Consider the following 6,885-nt stretch of genomic DNA (forward strand, 5'->3'; position numbering starts at 1 on the left):
ATTTTTTTTTGTAGGCTACTCAAATGGTGCACATGGATGTCCTTTCATGGCCTAGAGCAAATGGCAAGCTATTTATTGCAGCATAAATACTTTCACTTAGACCCTGACTGTGCTTATGTTTGTGTTCAGCAACAACACTTCAAAATGTAAGTGACTATATAGAACTACACTTCTGTCCAAAAAGATCTACTGCTTTCTAATTAGTGCCAGAGATTTCAAGAGGAAAGCTGAGCACAGGGAAAACCAAGCCTTCCCTGCTGCAATGGCTCCTCAGTTATCTGTAGCTCAACCACAGTTTCCCCAGGGAATCAAAATGCCAGATGGTTTGATAAATGCCTATTTGACCTGTTCCATGAACTAAATTCAATGAGTTTGGATTTCCAGGCTATTTATGAATCCATTAATCTTCTTAAGTGCTAAATTCATCTGTGTATTATAAGAGGCTGTTTTTCAAACCTAGTCCAGCCCAGTGCTGTAGAGGCATATTAGGTTAAGGATGCCTTTACAAGAGCACTATTTCATCCTGTCAGGGGAGGTTTATCAATAGGCCTGGCACAAATGGTAGGACACAAATGGTTGTATTTCACTTCCTATAAGTACGGATGCCTCATGAGCGAATTGTTTTTATAATGCATGTATTCATTTTCTGTGCCAAGGCACATTAAAACTGAAGATCGCCTTACTGTGCAATTGTTGAGTGGCTTTCAAGTCAATCAGTGATTCAAAGATGCTCTTGCTTTATCTGCAAGATGCAGATCTGAACATGAAGCATCTTAAAATGTTGGTTTTAGCAGATGGTGCTGTCAGGCGATGGACAAGAGGGTTGTACCTTGTACTCAACTGTGTGACAACAGGGCCACTGACCTTGGGCATCAATTGTTTAAGTGTCTCTTGTAGTCAGACACCTGCCTGGCCCACAGAGCTTTGTGCTGCTCTGACACAGTCGTGGCTGCCTGGAAAGCGCGTGGCTGACATCATGCTGGGTGTAATGGGCCTTCATCTTCCCCTCAGGGACACGACAGACTCCGTGCTCTCCTGCTCTGAAATCCTGCTCTTCCCTCTGAGCTGAGAGATCGGCAGTGTGTGTTTCCAGTGGCACAGAGCAGCTGGCACATGGGCACTCGGAGGGGATCGGGAAAGGTCTGGGAGCCTGCGATTGCTCCCTCTTTGCTCCTCTCTCCTCTGTGTTGCTCATTCCTTGAGGGGACACTAGAACTGCTTGGTTCATTCTTTCATGATTCTTGTTCCTAAACTCTTAGCAAAGGGCTTGTTTCACTGATTACGTGGGCAGGTGACAACTATAATTATGGTTTTTTTAACAAATAGTTTGGTGATTTTATTTTCTTAGACCGGATTCTCACTGCAAAATTGTGCTTCAGCTGGTAAACCTGAATCCATTGTTGGTTACAAGTCCATGGCTCAGAGTCCCTTCATAAATCAATGCTGTTTTCAAAATCTACCTCTGGGCTGGGACACCTCCAAAGATGCCAAACCTTTGTCTGTTTGGAATAACTGCAAATATTTTTCAGCAAAGTGGTGCTCTCAGCCCTGCCCTCAGCATGAGGTGCTGGCATTTTGTTTGAAGCACTGGGGAGAGATGGTCCTGAGCTGCCTGGAGTTAGGATACACCTTCTGACTGGTGTTTATTCAGAGAGCTGGTGCTCCAGACCAAAGCACCTGGGAGAAGGCAATTTGTTTTAATGTGTGGTACCTTGTGACACTGCACTGCTCTTCATGGGTGCAATTGGTTTTTATGCTTTACAAGAGTTACTGTTAGAGCAGAAAGGAGAAGTTGTCAATGTAAATAGAGGAAAGACACGATCTGATTTTGAATATAACCTCTGAGTCTCAGAATTCTGTTGCTGTGTTGCACCCCTACGATCATACTCAGTGTTTTAACATGAGCACCTTTATGTCCTCTCTATTTTCTTTAAATTTACAGCTACTAACAGTAGCCCCCTGTGAACTGTAGTTATTGGCAATCCAATCTTGTGGACTGTCATATTTTTCTGCTTTGGAAAGAAACATGAAGTCGAGGACATGAGGAATCACTGTCTTTTGCTAGAAAGGCAGCAGCTGCTGTCTGAGGCTGACAGCTGCTGGCCAGCTGAGATTCAGGAACTTCATGGCCAGTTTTCATGGGTGTTGTTATGTATTTTAGCTAATTCTTGTCTTCACAACATCTGGCTGATAGCTCTTAAAAAAATTAAATTTTGATTTGTTGGGTTTTCCCCTTGATAATTTTTGTGGTCACAAATTCAATAGGAAGCAAATCAACTGAGTTAAAGTGTCTTATGCCTGGTGTTCCTCCTTTGAAGCATATGAAGCCTTGCAAGAAAATAGCCTGTCATGGCCACTCCTGCACCAGTACAAGCTTCAGAAGACAGGGCTAGTCTGGGTGAGAAAAAAGTGCTTGTAAATGCCGGCTTTTGCAGAGTCAAGGTAGGGGATTGTTGCAGAAACACTAAAAATACTGGTCCTTCCTCTTCCCCCACCCAAATCTGATAGAGATTGGTGGAATTTGAAGGATCTGCTGCAATAACCTTCAAAGCAGTTTTAAAAGAACTTTATATAAAATGTTAACCATGGAATAAAGACCAGAAATTATAATTTAAAAAAAAAAAAAAAGGTGTCACAAGTATTACTTCAAAGAAAAACATATAGCTAATATTGAAAACAAACTTAAACATGTGCAAGATCAGCACCAAAGTTCCATTTCTCATGGGGCAAGGCTGGTATTTTAAACTCTAATATAAAGATGAATACAGAAAATAGGTATTTCTGGACAGAGAATTATCTATGCCTCTTACCAAAAGCCTGATTTTGTTGACCCTGTGGTTAGTTGAACCAGTCTGATCTTGTACTCTGGGGTTAGTTTTAGCCTTGAATGGGAGAAGTTAATTTCTTCTGCAGTTCTTCTCAACTCTGAACTTCACCACATCCTTTGATTTTTGTTGTACTTCCTTCTTCATCTCTCTTTTAAAGGACTGGTTTAGAGTTCAGTCTTAACTTGCACAGCATAAATCTTACATTCTCAATGAAAAACCCCAAGGCATTTGAAAAAGACCTAAAACTACCATTAGTTTTTCTGTACACACCTGATGGTTTACTCTTCATGCATATTCCATGCATTTGCTGTTTGGATTAACAGCTGATTTCACTTTGTGCTTGTTCAGCACATAAGACAGGGGTTTTGAGCTGTGGCAGGAGCTTCTTGACTTGGCTGTAGGTTTGCAACGAGGCTTTAGGTGTTCTGCCTCCCCTTGTATTCCACACCCTCCTTTCCACTCCTCCTCTCCTCACCTGCTTGTTTCTGCTCCCAGCCAGGACTTGCCTGTGCCCTCACTGTGCTGCTCCAGCAGGGCCAGCTGTGATTGAAACCGGATCACTGCAATGATCCAGTTAAAACCAACACCTCACCCCTTCTCTCTTTTTTTGATGTTTAGGTTCCTTATATTATTTCCCCTATTATTTTGTAAGTCAGGTTGAGCCATAAGCGGTTAAACTGGGGATAATAGGAATAAAATGCTATTGTTACATCTGAAAGGGGGACAAGCTAAATGGGAAAGATGGTGGTCAATTGCTGCTCAGTTTGCTTAGACTGAGGGCAGACTCACAGGCACAGGGATATTGGGAAGAGGCCTAGGGAGTTCTTGGGCTTTGTGGGGGCAGATCAGGGGGCAAACAAGGAAGCATGGAGTCCCTGGTGGGATGAGGATGTGCTGGACTTACAACAAACTGTGCCATGCAGGCAGGTCTAAAAATACGTGTAAAAATATAAGTGATTTTACTTCTGGGCTTTTGATGATGAGAACAAGGCTGAGTGCACAGTGCCAGGGTGGGCAAATGTGATAAATCAGTAACAAAGGACAACCAGCCCAGCACACCTAAATTGGGATGGAATTGGCAGTAGCAATTCCTCACATTGCTGAATGATTATGTCTCAATGTGCTGTGACAATAAGAAATACATCAGACTCTAAGTGGACAGGCACTTTCCTGATGTATGAGACTGGTAAAGAGCCAGAGGGCAAAGCACAGAAATAAATGATAAACTTGCAATCAGACAAAGCTGGTTGTAAATATCTGTGCTGAAACAGGCGATTGATTATTTCAGTAGACAAAAAGTAGCAGCAAATTTGCAGATGCAGGTTTTTTTGGCCAGCAAAGCTTGAAGAAAGTGTTGATGAATTCCAAATTACTTGAAAGTCAGGTAATTTGGAGCTGTAGAATTGATAAAATAGATGTTGGCATATGTAAGGTAATGCATATCAGAAGACACAACCTGAACTGTTCACAGACATGGCTGAGTCTTTTAGGAAAAGGAAGACCTGAGAATTGCTGTGAAGAGCTGGTAGATCAACTGGCATACACAAAAAAATATACTGAAAGTAACAGAGGCTGAAATAGGAAAATCAGCATGTCATAGGTTATTATGCTTTTTACCAGTACATCCAGATCTGGAAAATGTCCAGCTTATGCCTTGGCACATCAGAAAATGTATCAGCAATAAAGTTGGCGACAGTAATAAATGAAACTAAGATTTCTCATAAACCAGGAATGAAAAGATGGCTTTGTTTAGAAGAGACCTAGATGGTGGTAAGTCCTGTGGGAGCTACGAAGATCCTTTTGTCTCCATTGAAAGCATCTGTGAGCAAACCAGATATCCAGTGCTGCACAGATCATGGGCAGTATGGGACACAAATTGCCACAAATTCTAGGGATGGGTGAGACATCTCTGCTCTGTGCCAAAGGGCAGAATGACCTTCCCCAGAGGATCCCCTGAGGATGTGAAGTTGATTTTGATTCATAGAGCTTTTCTATTTTCCTAAGAGTAGGGCTGGGTTTCTGTGTTCTTGGCTCAGACCTTGTCTGTCTGTGGTGGCTCCTCCAGTGATGCTGCCAACCTTTATAACCAAGTCTCGACTGTGGGTCTGTGTCACCTGAGGGCCAGCTCAGGACACCCCTGGCCCAAGGTTAGCAGAGCACAGGAGTAATTTATGCCAACACCAACCAATTAAAATCACCATGTAGCCTTCGAGGATACGGAACCAGCCTTTTTGAGAGGAAAATTTTTCCTTAAATCACTAAAACAGGACAAGGCACTGAATGGTTTGGGTTGGAAGGGATCTTAGAAATCATCTAGTCCCTGCCATGGGCAGGGACACCTTCCACTAGGTCAGGTTGCTCAAAGTCCCAAACAATCTGGCCCTGAACACTTCTGGGGATGGGGCATTCACAACTCCCTTGGGCAACCTGTGCCACTGCCTCACCACTCTCACAGTGAAGAATTTCTTCCTTACACCTAATCCAAACCTTCCCTCTTTCAGTTTAAAGCCATTTCCCATTGTCCTATCACCATATACTCTTGTAAAAAGTCTCTCTCCATCTTTCTTTTAGGTCCCCTTCATGTACAGGAAGGTTACTATGCGGTCTCCCCTTAAAAAAAGTGTTTGCCAGAAAGAGTTTGGAAAACAAGTGACAAACCAGACAGGAGGCAGATGCAGGTCAGCAGGAGGAGAGTTGCAACTGGTGTCACAATGGAGAACACCGTTTAGAAAAACAGTGCCCCAAACCTGTGAACTGGAAATAAACCACAAATTGCTACAAGCAACAGCTACAAAGTGACCTATATCCATCCCACCATGGACTGCAAGATCCTGGATTTTAAGCTCTGTGAGCAGCTTCCTTGGCTCAGTGAAGCATTCCTAGTGTCTACACTCCCTTCTTTCAGCCCTGGGAATTTCTAATCTCTCAGTCTTTGGTCACTGGAGCCACAGAAGCACAGAATATTCTGAGTTGGAAGAGACCCCAGTGGAAGATCTTACACAGGATGCTGCCTGTTCAGCTCAGTATTAGAAGTGCTAGTTAGTGTTTCAGTAAACTTGCCTGTCTTTGGGGCAGTGGATGCCTGCATCTGCACCACCCACTGAAATCCAGATTTGAGGACTAAATATACCTGTGATGGGCTAAAATCTCTGATGAAGCCCCAAGTTACCTCACGTGTATTGTGCCTGCAAATGCTGCTCAAGGGCTGGGGATTGTTCAGCCTCACCGCTGGCATTGTTAATACCTTCATGCTCTGGTATCACCTTGCAGCCTTACCTCGGCTTGACTCTCTGAAGCACGTGGTGCCAAATCCTTATCACAGCCTGGACAGATCACAGGACAATGCAGGAGAGGAAGTGCAGGAAGAGGTGAAGGGACTTACCCTGTCCTGCACAGCAGGTGACTCCTGGAGCCAAGCACAGCTCTCAGGTACCAAATCTGCTGCTCTGTTTCTGAGCCTTTGCCTATTCATTTTCTGGGGTGACAACTTACCTTTCTGCCAGTTCATTCAATCCTTCTGTTTCATTTCTATTGACAGGTACCTTAAAAATCCAAACTGGGTTGGGTATGAACTCTTGAAGTGAGCATGTGGATTACTCAAGTGACGTTCAGGGATTTTCAAGTAATCAGATAAAAAACCTGACAGCTGAAGTATCAGCTTAGACTGAGCAGCAATGCCACCCTTCCCTAATGCCTCATTATTGCACACAGCCAGGACTGAGTTTGAGACCCAGGCAGGGTCATCACGTTGTGGATCCTAAAAGGTCCTTTTCAGTGTGAGACTCTGCATGTGAACCCCAGACAGCCCCAGAGCCTACGGAACAAGCCAGCTGCAGCACAGCTGGGACAATGGGCAGGAATGGGGAAGTAGATAGTGATACCCACAGTGATCTCTCACTCTTAAGCTGTTTTAATGATCAAACCAGATAAATATGTTAAAAACATACTAATAAAAGCACATGTCAAGACCAAAAGTTAAAGCTTCTTGAATTATTGTGAGCCTTCACATTGCCTTCAGAGGCTTAATATCACAAATTACAGCCAGAGGGATAACACT

This window comes from Corvus hawaiiensis, chromosome 2, assembly GCF_020740725.1.
Source record: "Corvus hawaiiensis isolate bCorHaw1 chromosome 2, bCorHaw1.pri.cur, whole genome shotgun sequence".
In the NCBI taxonomy this organism is placed as follows: Eukaryota; Metazoa; Chordata; class Aves; order Passeriformes; family Corvidae; genus Corvus; species Corvus hawaiiensis.